Raw genomic sequence first — 16,308 nt, 5'->3', positions numbered from 1 at the left:
AGAGGGTGGGGTGGGGTGGGGTGGGGAACATCAGGAGGCACCCATGCCAGGTGGAGGGCCTCACCCATTGGGGCAGGGGGTCGGGAAGGAGGGCACTGGCCGGCTTGCAGCGGCCTATCTCTGGGAGGTGCACATGGCCCTAATTGGTTTATTAGCCGGTGCAGACACATCCTGCTCCTGCTGTGCAAGAAACGCTCACTTGGCCCTGGGGGCGCCAGGCTGGGAGAGGCAGGCAGGGGAGGAAGCAAACCGACTTCCAGCTTGTCCTCTTCTTTCCACAGCCTTTTCGCAGCAACCATGAGCCCCACCCCCGGGGCTGGTGACCCTGGACGGATCACTCACCCTCTCTGGGCCTCAGTGCCCCTTGCTGCTAAAAGTGAAGGTTGAACTAGGTGACCCTAAGGCCTTGCATGGCACAAACCTACGCCTTGTGTGGGTTGGCCCTGGCAGGAAACAGATGGCATGCCTCTAGCAGGGCAATTGAGAGAGTTTACAAAGGTGTGGGCAGCGTTAGGGAACCAACAGGAGAGGGTGGCCTAAGGCGCTGATGGGGCCATAAGCCTGAACCTGAGGCTGATGTGAGGGGAGGGGGTGGTGTTTCCCAGCCAGTGACTAGGAGCCATGGGCAGGGTCCACCTGGCAGCAGCTGGGGCTGTGGGGTGAGGGGCGCAGCCACTGGAGGAGCTGGTGAGTAAATACCCTGCCTCTCTCCTGCCTTCTGATCACACGCTGGTGCCTCCACTGACTGCACCTGACCAGAAGCAAGAGGGCAGAGGGGTCTGGACGGTGTGGCCCATGGTCCATGTCCCAGCCTCCTGGGCCCATAGCAGGACAGAGAAGGGCCAACAAGGAACTTAGAGGGCACTGCAACCTGTTTTTACTCACAGCACTTCTGGCACCAAATCTGTGTGGTCTTTCTTTCTTTTTTTTTTAATATATTTTTTTATTGATTTTTTACAGAGAGGAAGGGAGAGGGATAGAGTTAGAAACATTGATGAGAGAGAAACATCGATCAGCTGCCTCCTGCACACTTCCCACTGGGGATGTGCCCGAAACCAAGGTACATGCCCTTGACCAGAATCGAACCTGGGACCCTTGAGTCCGAAGGCCGATGCTCTATCCACTGAGCAAACCAGTTAGGGCTGTGGGATCTTTCACACCAACCAGTTCTCCAACTCTCCAGACACCAACCGAGTGTCCTACAATTAAACTCACTTCTGACACTAACTCCAGACCCTGCAGTTAAAGGGCTCAGCCCCACACGACCGCCCCCTCTTCAGACACCAGTGGCAAGCAGTGCGTGCTCGGGGAATGCACACTTCCATCCAACTTGGTGAGAAATTGGGGATTCCCATGACCACCTCCTCAGTTTTGGTAATTTGCTGGAATGCTTGCAGAACTCAGGAAAAACAGTTTACCGAGTATTACCGTTTATGACAGAGGATACAGCTTGGAATAGCGTCATAGGAGAGATGCATGTGGCTGGGTGTGAAGGGGGTGAGCAGAGCTTCGTGCGCCCTTGGAGGGTGCCACCCTCCCAGCACCTCCCTGTTCTCCGGCCTAGAAGCTCGCTGAACCCCATTGTCTGTTTTTTTTTATGGAGGTTCCACTACCAGGCATGATTGATGAAAGCATTGGCCATTGGTGACTGAACTCATTCTCCAACCCCTCTCCCCTCCCTTGGACATTATTGGGGTGAGGGTGGGACTGAAAGTTCCAACCCCCTAATCCCATGGTTGGTTCCTCTGGTGACCAGCCTGCATCCTAAAGCTACCTAGGGCTCACCCCATTAACCTCAGGCAGGGCTCATTATGAACAACAGAAGATGCTCCTCTCACCCCTACGACCCAGCATCCCCGGGCTTTAGGAGCTCTGTGCCAGGACCCAGGGACAAAGGCCAAATACATGGGTAGCCCCCCCTTACCTGGTGACCAGCCTGCATCCTAAAGCTACCTAGGGCTCCCCCCATTAAGCATAACCTCAGGCAGGGATCATTATGAACAACAGAAGATGCTCCTCTCACCCCTAAGACTCAGCATTCCCCGGGCTTTAGGAGCTCTGTGCCAGGACCCAAGGACAAAGGCCAAATACATGGGTAGCCCCTCCTTATCCACAGGGGATATGCTCCAAGACTCCTACCGGATGCCTGAAAACTCAGGTAGTACCGAGTCCTATGTACACTATGTTTCTCCCTATACATACTTACTTATGATAAAATTTAATTTATAACTAGGCACAGTAAAAGATTAACAATGATGACTAATAACCAAATAGGACGGTCACTCTGATAAGTGAGATGGCTACTAAGTGGTGAAGGAGTGAGGAGCAGAAGCAGGGAGGACACGCTGGACAAAGGATGAGTCATGTCCCAAGCAGGACAGAGCGGGCCTTCATAATGCTACTCAGAACGAGGCACAATTTAAAACGTCTAAGTTGTTTATTTCTGGAATTTTCCATTTCATACATTTGGGTCAGGTTGACTGTGGGTAACGGAACCTGTGAATAAGGGGGGGACTATGGTGTTTCTTACTGTATCACAGGGACCTGGGCTGTCTTTGTGCCGGTCCTGTGGCATCAGACCCTCCCCTTGTGGTCTCCAGACTGGAGAGGGGTAGACAGATGACCACACAGGCCTGTCCCGGACAGAGGGCTGCCCGAGGCCGGGGAGGGGACTCTGCAGGAGCTGATCCCAGAGTGTTAGAGGACAGGGATCCGGGCTGCCTCTGACCGGATATCCCAGAGACCCCTCAGGCCACCATCCTCCCCAAAGCCAAACCTAGAGCTGCCCCGGCCCGCACCTCCTGGTTCTGTGGTCCTCCAGCCCCCGGGCTGAATGCTGGAGAAGACCTCCATGAACCTCTCTCCCTGACCACACGCCTCCACTGGGGACATGGATAGACACAGCCTGCCCACAAAGACTTAAACCACTTTCTTGGGACCTGCCTGTGCTGAGTCCAGAACCCAACCTCAGTGGCTGGGGGAGGCCAGCATGGAATGGGTGGGATTCTTCCCACCCCCGAATTCCCACGGGGACTCCAGCCACGCCTGGGCTTGCTTCTCTGGGCTCTTCTGGGGGCCTGGAGCACGGGCTGGTGAGTGACACTGACCACAAGGTGTGGCTGCAACAACCCACTCAGCCCTCCGGCTCTCAGGGGCACACACCTGGGAAAACAGGCTCAGTGACAATGGTCTTGAGTCATGAAGGGACGTCCAGTGGGCACATGTCACCCGATATCCGCCTGATACATGGACACATGCATGGGGGGCGGGGACCTGCTGCAACCCTCGCTGCCTCTTTCTGCCCCTCTCTGTCTTCCTGGCTGTGTCTCTCTGTGTCCCCTTCTCTTATGTTTCTTTGCCTGTTTCTCACTGTCTCCTGCCTCTATTTTTAACTCGGACAAGCCATGAGAACTCACTTCCGGGGGGGAAGCCGTCTGAGCTGGCCCAGAGCTGGGCATAGCCGTTTTCCAATAAACACAAAATGAAATCAGAAGGCTGGTCCCAGGTTTGGGCTCAGTAGGGAAAAGGGGCAAAAATAGAGCAGGAGGAAGAAGAAAGGAAGAGAATGTATGTCAGGGGCGGGACCATTCACAACCCATCACCCCAAACTGGTAGATACAGAGGGGGTCACCCCAGGCCCCTCTCCTGCTGGTCCAGCCCCCAGTGCCCTTTGCAGCCTCTAGTCTGCTGTGCTGTCTCCATGCCCTGGCCCCTTCCCCAGGCACCCCGGTGCTCCCTGCAGCAGGAGCCTAGGTGGCCAAGGGGACTGTTGCAGGAAATTAGGCAGCTCTGCTCCCCACACATGTGTATTTGCACCCCTTCTTTGGCATGGGACCTGGGGCTCTCCTGGGAATGCTGGCTCACACAGAGGGGGCTGAAGGTTCCGGTGGTGCTGGGAGCCAGGCAGGCAGGAGGGGCTCTGAGGCCCCAGAGAGGAAGGAATCAGCTGGTCCTGGAGTCTGAGGGGTGGGCTGCTTCTGGGTCTGACCCCATCAGCTCCCTGGGGGATGTTGCTACCTCAGGGCACAAAGATGCAAGGGGCCTGACCCCAGAGAGCCACCCCATTGGGAGGCACCTCCCTGGGGGGACATTTCAGGCCAAGATGCAGGATATTTCTGGGGCCCCCTAGGGACCTGCAGGATGCTGGGGACATGGTGTTACGGCATCTGGAATTCCTGCTTGCTGGGAGGTTTGAGCTGCCCAGAGTCAGGCCCCGTGTCATTGGGGTGATGGCCCGAGGGCTCACACGTGTTCTTTTTGCCCCACATTCCATCCCTTTTCTGGAGCCCAAATCCTCCTGGTCCTTCATGCCAGGCTCATATGTCACCTCCTGTGGCCACCTGTGACCCTTTGCACTGCAAGTTACTTGTCCCCTGGGAGTCTCAAGGACCCCAAGACTATCTCCTATCTGCCCACAAAGCTGGCTCTCCCATCCGCTCCTGGGGGCGGGGATGTGTGTGTGCAGGAACTGAGAGAGACAGGTGGAGGAGAGCAGCAGAAACAGGCAGGGGACTTAGACCCCCCTTGTCAGCCTCCCTGGTCACTCTCAACCCAACCCAGAGAAGGCCACACACAGAAGGACATGGTGACTCAGAGGAGGGCTGACCCCTGTACATCACTTACTGGACACCAGGCACTGGCCTGGACAATTCACATGTGTGAACCCCCAAATCCTTGGGGCAATCCCATGATTAGCCTCATTTACAGATGAAAAAATAGAGGCTTGATACGTGCCAGCAGGGCAGAAAACCCGGGATGGGAACCCAGCTAGGGGGTCAAGGAGGAGCCTCAGAGCTTGGCTAGAGGGGCAGGGCTGGAGGAGAGCGGGCTGCAGGGGTGCCCAGTTCTCTGACCCCTGCCCCTGATCTGGGCAGAAGCCAGGGTGGCCCCCGTACCATCCCCCACTCCCACCCCCAGCTTCCTCTGTGGGAGGATGAGGCAGGGCGTTTCCACTCCTTTCGGGAAGGTTCAGAAGGTTAATGAGGGCAACGCACGGAACCCCATTCAGGGGATGAACTTCTGGGAAGAGCGGAACCTGGGTCTGGGCTGAGGGCCAAGGGCGCGGTGGGCGAGAGGCCGATGGTCCCGGAGCTGACTGCCCACTGCCCAGGGCCACAGCCTGGTCTCTCTGACCAGCCCCCACCCAGGTAAGTGTCTGAGGATGCCCCTGACATTGAGCAGAGGGAGGCCTTCTCTGTATGACAGGGCAGGAGACCCCTTTCCTTCCCATGTGGACCGCTCCAGCCTGGGCTGTTTGGGCCGGTGTGGCCGAGGTGGCCTTGGTTGTCCCCAGGTGGCCTGCTTTGAGCGTAAGGCTCCGTTGGCCAGAGTGAGGGGAAGAACCGGTTCTGAGTCCCACATGGACCCTGAAGGGACACCAGGCCCGAGCTGAGGCCCTAAGAAGTCAAAAGCTGCCCCTGTGCTCAGAGACGACCTTGAGCCGACACCTCTAGGCTCAGTCCCCAGAGGGGGGCCTTTGTCTATGGGCTATTTCCCCCCTTTCTGTGAGTCCTAGCTGCCCTTGTCTTCCTGGGCTTTGAGCTGTCCCTGTCCCATGAGGGAAGGTGGCTAGGACAGTGGTCGGCAAACGCATTAGTCAACAGAGCCAAATATCAACAGTACAACGATTGAAATTTCTTTTGAGAGCCAAATTTTTTAAACTTAAACTATATGGTAGGTACATTGTTATTAACCTACCTATATAGTTTAAGTACTGTTGATATTTGGCGCCTCCCCCGCGCTGCGTCTCCCGTCGCCCGACTGACTGACCGACCGACAGCCCCCCCCCCTTCTTCTAACGCCACTTCTTCAAAATAGACTCGCCCAGGCCGAAAACCGACTTCTGCGCACGGGCCACGAAGTTTCAATCGCACTGTACGTGCGCGCCCGCACGTGGTGTTTTGTGGAAGAGCCACACTCAAGGGGCCGAAGAGCCGCATGTGGCTCGCGAGCCGCGGTTTGCCGACCACTGGGCTAGGACACCGGGACATACCTCAGGTGACAGTCCTGAAGGCCAGGAGAGCAGACCTCAGCCTCCAGGAAGGGAGTGCTGCGTCTCCTTGTTGACCAACCCAGTTGGCCCTTCAGCTGGGAGAGCGGGGCCTGGCCCACAGGAACGGCAGGCGCGAGGTCAGGATGGCCGTCTTGCTCTGCCAAAGGAGGCTGAGGAATCTGGAGTTTCCACTCCTGGGCTCCTGGAGGGAAGTGGAGGCGACCTGGTGGGCCCACTGGTGAGATGGGGGGCAGGTGTGAAACGCTGGGGGAGGGGGATAAGAATCGACCTGCTTAGGACTCAGCCAAGGGCCCAGCAGTCCTGCTCATGGTTCCCCTGAGAGTGTCCCCTGGACGGCTCACACTCAGGAACGTCAGCGGCCTTATTCCCAACAGCCCCAAACTGGACACAGTACAGATGTCCACTCAGGATGAAGGACCAGCAAGCGATGGAGGGAACTGCATCCACACTGTAGAACACATTCAGCAAGAAGGCGAACGGACTGTTGCCACCTACAGTCACAGTCACGTGGGGATGTCCTGGCCGCCTTTATGCTGAGGAGGAGAAGCCTGGCACAGAGGAATACCCGGGCCTAACCCGCTTTATTGCACCTCAGCGACACTGCGTTGTTTACAACTTGACGGTTTCTGGCCACCCTGCACCATCTCCCCACAGGCTCAGAGGATGGTGGGCATCTTTTCGCACCAGGAGCTGTGGGAGTGGAGAAGGGGATGGCAGCTGGGGAGCCCTGCCGGAGGGGCTGTTGGATGTGAAGGGGGTACAGGAGCTGTCTGAGCAGGAGTGAGGCTGGGGACCGGGAGCCACTTCCACCGCCTGTGCCCCCTCCCACCTCCTGTGGCTCCAACTTTCACCCCAAGGCTCTGGTTCCTGTCACCCCAGCCGGGCTCTGTCTGGAGCTGGAGCAGGGAGGCTGTGGCGCCAGAAGGCACGACAGGTTTATGTTCCAGCTGCAGCTGCACTGGCCCCAGGCCCAGTCCCCCGTCTGGCACACGTACATCCTCTCCCCTTCGAGCCAGAGGCTCAGCGTGTGCGTGCGCCTTCTGAGGTCTGGTGACGTCAGCATGCTCCATTCACAGCTACTTGGGGTCGGGGGTGATGCGGCCACCATCGCCCCACTTTACAGATGAAGCAAATGAGGCCCAGAGAGACTGCGTTACTTGCTTGCAGTCACACAGCAGGCTCTATAGTAATAGAGGAGCCAGGATTTGAACTCAGGGGGCTGGTTCAAGGGCTCCCCCTCTTCACTGTGGGCCTCGGTTTTAAAGCTGTATTCAATCCTATCTGTCTAAATGGGACAGGTAGGGGTGTCAAGATTGGCAGGGCGGGGGGCAGCTGGGCGCAGAATGCCTCTCAGCCTGCCCCCTCCAGGCTTCTCACAATTGCTGGGTCCAGACTTCTTGGCACACGGCTGTCACTCAGCCTGGAGCCTGCCAGGCTCCCTGTGGCGTTGAGTTTAGTGCAGACTCCTGTGCCCAGCATTTGCAGGTCCATAGCTGGGCCCCTCTGACCTTTGTGTGGGGGCTGCCATCGAGGCTTGGCACTGGCAGGACAGGCCCTGGCAGCCACCGTCCGACAGGGAGGGGTGGGAGGATGGCATGAGGAGGCCTTTCCTCTGGGCAGGGACAGTTTCCCCCCGGAGGGCCCCTGGGCACGGGGCTTCCAGCTCAGTAAAATCCCTGAGGAGGGAAGCATTGGATCCAAAATATTAAAACCACAACATGTTTAAAAATAGTCACTGTTTACTTCAATATCTCCTAAATGTAGCACCGTGTCGGCTTCCTCCACTGTGAGATTTAGTATTTTACAGTGTGTCACTGGGCATGAAAACAATTTGTAGGTCACATTTTCTCACTCGGTAAGAATCCCCGAGTTCCCAAGAATGCGTGATGTTTGCAGAGAAACCAAGGCCAGCAGTAAATCAAACTAGTTGCTTGTCCTCAACCAGCTTCAAAAGCTACGTTATAAAAATCTCTTCAAATATTTTTACAGCCAAAAAAAAAAAAAAAAACCATATAAAGTTGGGATATATTTGCATTTTGGGGGGTAAAAAATACATAATATAAAATTTACCGTCTTAACCATTTTCAAGTGTACAGTTGACACATGGTGCCATATACAGATCTTTTGTGCAACAGATCTCCAGAACTTTCTCATCTTGCAAAACCGAAACCCTCTGCCCATTAAATAACAATTCTCCATTCTCCCTTCCTCAGGCTAGAACCCTGGCAACCACCATTCTACTTCCTATTTCTCTGAGTTTTGTTACTCTAGGTATCACATATAAGTGGAATCGGGCAGCATTTGTCTTTTTGTGAACAGCTTATTTCATCAGCATGATGTCCTCAAGGTTGATTCATGTTGTAGCGGGAACCCGGATTTCCTTCTTTTTTAAAGCTGTAGTAGTCTATTATATATGTGTATATCCCACATGTCCTTTACCCATTCTACCTCTTGGCAACTGTGAAAAATGCTACAATGAACACGAGTGTGCAAATACCTCTTTGAGACCCTGTTTTGCATATATACTCAGAAGTGGGATTTATAATTCTATTTTTAATCTGTTGAGGAACCTAATATGAGTGCATGTTTATTTATTTCTACTTCTATTGAGATATAATTAATACATAACATTGTATTAGTTTCAGGTGCACAACATAATTCGGTATATGCATATATTGTGAAATGACTACCGCAAGTTTAGTTAATGTCCATGACCTCATATTGTCACTTTTTTTCTTGTGATGAGAACTTTTAAGATCTACTCTCTCAGCAACTTTCAAATATACATTACAGTATTATTAACTACTAGAGGCCCGGTGCACGAAACTCGTGGGGGGCGGGGTGTCCCTCAGCCCAGCCTACACCCTCTCCAATCTGGGACCCCTCGAGGGATGTCTGACTGCTGTTTTAGGCCCGATTCCTGTGGACAACCCTCTCACAATCTGGAACTGCTGGCTCCCAACCACTCGCCTGCCTGCCTGCCAGCCTGATCACCCCCTAACCACTCCCCTGCCAGCCCGATCGCCCCCAACTGCCATCCCCTGCAGGCCTGGTCCCCCCCCCACAACTGCCCTCCCTTCCCTGCAGGCCTGGTCGTCCCCAACTGCCCTCCCCCGCTGGCCTGGTCACCCCTAACTGCCCTCCCCTGCTGGCCTGATCGCCTACAACTGCCCTCCCCTGCTGGTCATCTTGTGGCAGCCATCTTTTGACCACATGGGGGTGGCCATCTTTGACCACATGGGGGTGGCCATCTTGTATGACAGTGTGGCAGTCAATTAGCATATTCCCTCCTTATTGGCTGTGGGCACCGCCATCTTTGCGATAGTGTGAGGGTCAATTAGCATATTCCCTCTTTATTAGTTAGGATAGTCACCATGCTGTACATCACATCTCCAGGACTTACTTATCTTTTAGCTGAAAGTTTATAACTTTTAAACCTTTAAAAAAATTTTTTTTAATTGATTTCAGAGAGGAAGGGAGAGGGAGAGAGAGATGGAAACATCAATGATGACAGAGAATCATTGATTGGCCTCCTGCATGCCCCACACTGGGGATTGAGCCTGCAACCCAGGCATATGCCCCGACTGGGAATCAAACTGTGACATCCTGGTTCATAGGTCAACACTCAACCACTGAGCCAGCCATGCCGGCAGGGCTGGAAGTTTGTAACTTTTGACCCCCGTCACCCATTTCACCCTCTCCCCGCCAGCAGTGGTGCATCTTTAAATGTTTATTGGGGTGTGGAGTGGAGCTCTGGCTGATGGGCAAGGTCTACAGCGTACAAGTTCAGGAGTTCCCAGAGTAAAACTTTATTTTTCTATCATTCAATGTAATATTTATTTATTTATTTATTTAAAGTTATTGGTGTGACATTGATCAACATGAACATACAGGTTTCAGGTGTGGGTTCCTATGTTACAAGATCTGTATATTGCACCATGTGTCCACCATTCAAAGTCAAATATTCTCCTGTCACCATATATGAGGGCCCCCTTCTCCCGCCACCCCCTTCCCTCTGGCAACCACCACACTGCTGTTTGTGTTCATGAGTTTCAGTTTTATATCCCACATGAGTGAAATCATATGATTCTTAGCTTTACGGACTGACTTATTTCACTTAGCATAATGTTCTCAAGGTCCATCCATGTTGTTGCAAATGGGGCTATTTCAGCCTTTCTTATGGTGACTATAGTTAATAATACATACATTTCACTGTGTGTATGTACCACATCTTCTTTATCCAGTCCTCTATTGCAGGACACTTTGATTGTTTCCTGCACAGCAAGAGAAGCTGACAACAAAACAAAGAGACAGCCAACCAGATGGGAGATAATCCTTGCAAGCAGTAGTTCTGACAAAGGTTTAATTTCCAAAAGATATAAAGAACTCATAGGTTCAGCCAAAGTGGCTCAGTGGTTCAGTGTTGACCTATGAACCAGGAGGTCACGATTCGATTCCCGGTCAGGGCATATGCCCGAGTTGAGGGCTCAATCCCCAGGGTGGGGCATGCAGGAGGCAGCCAATCAATGATTCTCTCTCATCATTAATGTTTCTATCTTCTTCTGAAATCAATAAAAATATATTTTTAAAAAAAGAATAGAGCTACCATATGACCCAGCAATTCCTGTCATGAGTATATACCAGAAAAACTAGAAACCATGTATTTCCAAAGACATATGCACCCCTATGTTCATTGCAGCACGATTCATGGTGGCCAAGACGTGGGAACATTCAATGTAATCTTGACTGAATCTTCATTTCTCATCCCAGGCAATATGGCAACTGACCCCTTCCTGGGGTAGTACCCAGGGGACTCCCTCTTGTCTGAGGCTCTTCCCCGCCCCTAGTGGAGGCTGGAGCGGTAGGTAACTGGTCCTTCCCAAGCTCCTTGTGCTCAGAGACCCAGACTCTGCAACTCAAACACGACTTTCTTTCTGCGTTACTAATCTGCTGTGAAGTTCAGCACATGTTGAAACTCAAGAGCTGCTCCTGTCCTGTGCCGGGAGCATTATGATTTTCATGAGCCCCAGGCACTTTTGATTAGTGTGAATCAAGATACTAAATTTATATTTTACCACTACTTTGATATAAAGATGAATACAACCCAGGATGGGTTCATTGTTACGTATTCATTACTATTATACTCATTTTTCTTTCTGATTCTAAAAGAAGTGAAAACATACTTGTGGGTCCCCAAAAATATCATACGAAAAGGGATATTCCATTCAACTGACCACATGGGTGAGGGGCACAGGATGTTGAGGGTGGGAAGGAGACCTATATGCTAACACTTCGAAATGCCAAGTCACTGCATTCCCAGCACCCAAGTCCATCCATGTCACTCCGCTGCCCGAACCCTGTGCAGGAAACCATCCAAGCTCTTTCCTGGCAGTCAAGATCCTTCATTGCGGTTCCTATCTGTTTTTATAGTCTCATGGTCCACAAGCTTTCGACACCTCCCTCTTAGCGAGGGCCAAAGACACCTTCATCACACCTGCACACTTCTGCCCAGGCTGCTCCCACCTCGACCACCTCATGCATATGTGCCCCATCGTGCTCAAATGTCACTGGCTCTCTCTCTCCTTTACATTCCTCACTCTCTCCTCTATATTCCTCACTCATTTCTCTGCTCTGGCACTTAAACACCCTGCTACCTCTATCTCTTCCCTTCAACTACGAACCCCTTGAGGGCAGGAACCATAGTGAGTTTTTCTCTGGATCCCCAGTGCCTAGCACCGGGCCTGGCACACAGCAGGCACTCAATGAATGCAGAATACAAAGCAGATGACTGAATTAATGAGTGAGGAGATAGAAAAGTCTGCTGAGCAAAGGGATCCCTTCTGTTTACGCTCCGCCCCACCCCCAACAAATGGAGGGTCTAGGCCGATGGTTGGAGCCAGGGCTGAGGTCCCCTCCAGACCGGCCCTCTGACTCACCCCCTCCCCAGAGGCTGGTTTCTGGGAACGTGCTGGACGCTTGGCTCGCCTCCTGGCTGAATCCTCTGTGTTGACTATGTTCTGCCCCAGAAATCCCCGTGTTTAGAGGCTGTGCTTCCAGGCCACGGGGCCAGGGATGAGCAATGCGGAGGTAAGGACCTCAGGTGTCACGGGGATGAGGTGGGGCAGCAGCCTGAGACCCCCGGCAGCCTCCCTTCCTTCTAAAGTGGAGTTCGGTGCAGGATGCTGGGCACATCACAGGACTCTCAGGGAAATGGGGTGACAGCACCTACCTCACAGGTTGTCATGAGAACCAACTGAGAAAACTATGTGGGCTCCTGGAGTCCAGGTGGCATCAAGTGGGTGCTAAACAAATGTCATCTGGGGTGCAACGTGGTGAAATTCAAGACCCTGCGGTGAATACGGTCCCTCTGGAATGCCCAGCACCTGAACCCCTTTCCTCTGCCAGGTCTCCTCCCTTTCCTCCACCTGATCTCTGAGGGAGACCCCCACAGAACTGGCGAGGCCGTCCCAGGCTCCCGTGATGAGGGCATGCAGCAGCCAGCAGTTGTTGGCAGCACCTGGTGTCCAGTGCTGGTGTGAGGTGAGGGGTCTGTGGCCAGGGCTGGCACCAAGCCACTTCTGGCATATGATTTGGGGCATTGTTTGTGGCCTTTGGGCTGGCTCTTTGGCCCCACCAGAGAATCTCGATAGCCTTCTCATGAACCTCTTTCTGTTTAAATTAGTTGGAGCTGGTTTCTGTTTTTTAGAACCGGAAACAGGGAAGTGTGACCCAACAAAGCTAAGGGGATTGTGGGTATCATTGAAGGGCTAGTGCCCAGAAGAAGACAGGGTTTGATCTGTTCATATCTGCTCTGTACAGCACAGAGCACAGCAGGGAGGCCCAGTCCCCAACCTCACTCTGGAAGCTACTACACTCCAGAAGGGAACATGACAAAGTAGAGGCTGCCTAGGGGACAACGACCCGGTCAGTGTGGGGTCTAAACTCATGGCAGGGCAGGGGGAAGGGACATGGAGCTTGGAGCTGAGTAGGCTGAAGGCTTTGGAAGAGCAGCCATGGTCCTTTGGTTTGGGCTCCGAGAGCCGCTCTGGAAGTTCAGTGGGAGAGCGAACTTATGTGCAAAATGATGTGGGAGTCCAGGCCTTGGTCACACTGGGATAGTTAGGAGATAGACAGAGTTTCCTTTGAAGGAGGTAAGCTCGCCAGCACGGGAGATAAGCAAGAACTGCATCCTGAAGCAGACAAAAGCAAGCCCGTCTGGGCTTCCCTGGCTTGGCCGTGGGGGGCGGGGGGGTCCTCCAGGCCAGGTGAAGGGATAAGCCTGCAGCAACACCTGAACACTAGACTTTCGCAGGGGCCCTCCCTGCCCACCGCCCGCCTCATTATTAGTCCACAGTGGGCGGAGTGAGCTCTCAATCTATAGAAGCTAAAAAGTTTCTTAGTCCCCTGGTGGCCTGGCCCAAACCCAAAGGTGGGGGGTGAGAGAAGAACATACCTGAAGGACAACGAGGCAGAGGGGCAAATCTCAGTAACCCAGAATGACTGATAATGGCTCTGATAAAACACCTAAAAAATCACCCTAAGTACCCTGAGCAACCTTTGTTTTCCCATTGCTTGGATGATGATCACAGATTCGTGAGGACATGGGGGCAGGGGGTGCTGGCACACGCCTGTATGTCGGTGGCTGCATACAATCCTGCAGCAGGAAATTTGGCAAATTCTACAGAAGTCCCTCCCACACGTCTTCTGGCCCAGGGATTCCATTTCCTGGAATTTATCCTTCGCCTGCCCTCACTTACGTGCAAAATGTTGTGTGAGCTGTATTGTTTGGTGGAATCAAATGATGACAACAACCTACTCATCCACTAACAGGGGACCCATCAAGAGATGATGGTACCGCCCTGGCTGGTGTGATTCTGTTGGTTGGGTGTAGTCTCGTGCACTGAAAGGTTGCTGGTTGAATTCCCAGTCAGGGCACATGCCCAGGCTGCCATGATCCCTGATAGGGGGTGGGCAGGAGGCAGCTGATCCATGTTTCGCTCTCACATCAATGTTTCTCTCTCACATCAATATTTCTCTCTCTCTCCCTCTCTCTCTAAAAATCAATTTAAAAATCTTTAAAAAAAAAAAAAAAGAAAGATGATGGTACGTCCACATGATGGAAAACTTGGCAAGTGGCAAAGAGCATGAAGGAATTATTTTAAATGTTTTTCTTTTTTTATTGATTTTTAGAGAGAGAAGAAGGGAGAATAAGAGAAAGATAGAAACATTGATGAGGGAGAAACCTCACCATTAATCAGCTGCCTCCTGCACACCCCCTGCTTGAGATTGAGCCCGCAACCTGGGCATGTGCCTTGACTGGGAATTGAACCAGTGACCTCTAGGTGCATGGGTCGATGCTCAACCACTGAGTCACACTGGATGGGCGAGGGTACTTTTTACGTATAGACTACTGCTATATCATGCACTGCTCTCCAAGATAAAATAAGTGAAACTGTAAGTGCAGCCAGTAAGCTACTATCCTATACAATAACCCTACGTAATAAAAGGGTAATATGCAAATTGACCCTAATGGAGGAACTACTGGTCGCTATGACATGCACTGACTACCAGGGGGCAGACACTCAATGCAGGAGCTGTCCCCTAGTGGTCAGTGTTCCACAGCGGCGGGAGCTCCGCTCAGCCACAAGCCGGGCTGAGGGCTGTGAGTGCAGCAGCGGTGGCGGGAGCCTCTCCAGCCTCCTTGGCAGCGCTAAGGATGTCTGACTGCAGCTTAGGCCTGCTCCCCGCTCCTAAGCTGGCAGGTGGACATTCCCCAAGGGGTCCCGGACTGCTAGAGGGTGCAGACTGGGCCCCCCCCCCCAGTGCATGAATTTTCATGCATCGGGCCTCTAGTCCTATATAATAAAAGGCTAATATGCAAATCCACCGAACGGCGAACAACCAGTTGCTATGACACACACTGACCACCAGGGGCAGACGCTCAATGCAGGAGCTGCCCCCTGGTGGTCAGTGCACTCAGCCAGAAGCTGGCAAGTGCAGTGGTGGTGGCGGACATCCCTCGAGGACTCCCAGACTGCAAGAGGGTGCAAGATGGGCTGAGGGACCCCCTGAGTGCATGAATTTTGTGCACCAGGTCTCTAGTTTGTCTATAAAAGAAAAAAAATATGTCTACTGAGGCCTTTGTAGTCAGTCTGTCTCCAGAAGGCACAGGAACCAGGAATAGGGAATTTGTGTGGCTGGGAGAGAAGAGAAACTTAACTTCATTTTTCATTGTAAACCATCAATATTTTGAATTTGGTAAAGTGTGCATGTAGAGTATAAATAACAAAATAGGAAGAGAAAGCCAAATGTAACAGAAAACAGGACTGTGCCAGCCGTCAGCACCCCACCTCAGTGTCCCCTGGTACCTATCTTTACAGGTGCCGGTGCTCCCTCTCTGCAGGGGATGAGATGGGACCAGCTCCCTGAACTCCAGAAAGCCTTCCAGCATCACTCAGCAGGGGAGTGGCAGAGCGGGTCTGGGACCCAAGTGTGCAGTCATGCTTGGGCAATGCCCTCCTGGGAAGCCCGCTGCCCGGCGCCGGTTACCCCTGTGCCAGCCCTAGGACTGTGATCTCTAGGTGTAGGAGGGAACAGCGAAGGAGGACAATTCTAGACACTCAGCTCTGGACACAGTCTGGGAGAAGGATCGTGCTCCCGTGAAAAGGCCGAGGTCGAGGTCATGGCGTACTGGGAAGGCCAAGCCTGGCCTGTCTGGGGCCAGCTGCGTGACCGCCCGCAGGTAATTTCCCCTCCGCACCTGAGCGCCTCCTCCAGGTTCTCCCCTGGGGGATGGAGGAGGTGTAAATGAGATGGTAACTGAGAAAGCCCCCACCTCTGAAGGAGGTTCTCAAAAACAACCCAGGTGCCCTAGCCGGCTTAGCTCAGTGGATAGCGCGTCAGCCTGTGGACTGAAGGGTCCCAGGTTTGATTCCGGCCAAGGGCACATGCCTGGGTTGCGGGCTCGATCCCCAGTAGGAGGCGTGCAGGAGGCAGCCCATCAATGATTCTCTCTCATCATTGATGTTTCTCTCTCTTCCCTCTCCCTTCCTCTCTGAAATCAATAAAGAAATATATTTTTTAAAAAAATAATAATCCAGGTCTTTCAGGCTCAAATGCCCCAAAGGCTTGGACCCAAATCTCTGGGCTGCCTTGCTCTAGCAGCCTCCTTCTGGGTCCAGGAGGCTCTAACGCAAACACGCATATTGTTTGCTAAAGTCTTCCCACTGTTCCTTGGACTGACACCTATGCAGGGCCTCCCACGCGCGGCCTCGGGGTCCCCCTCGCACGCCACC

Source organism: Myotis brandtii, unplaced genomic scaffold, assembly GCF_000412655.1.
Source record: "Myotis brandtii unplaced genomic scaffold, ASM41265v1 scaffold583, whole genome shotgun sequence".
NCBI classification, from domain to species: domain Eukaryota; kingdom Metazoa; phylum Chordata; class Mammalia; order Chiroptera; family Vespertilionidae; genus Myotis; species Myotis brandtii.
This window is presented reverse-complemented; position numbering follows the sequence as displayed.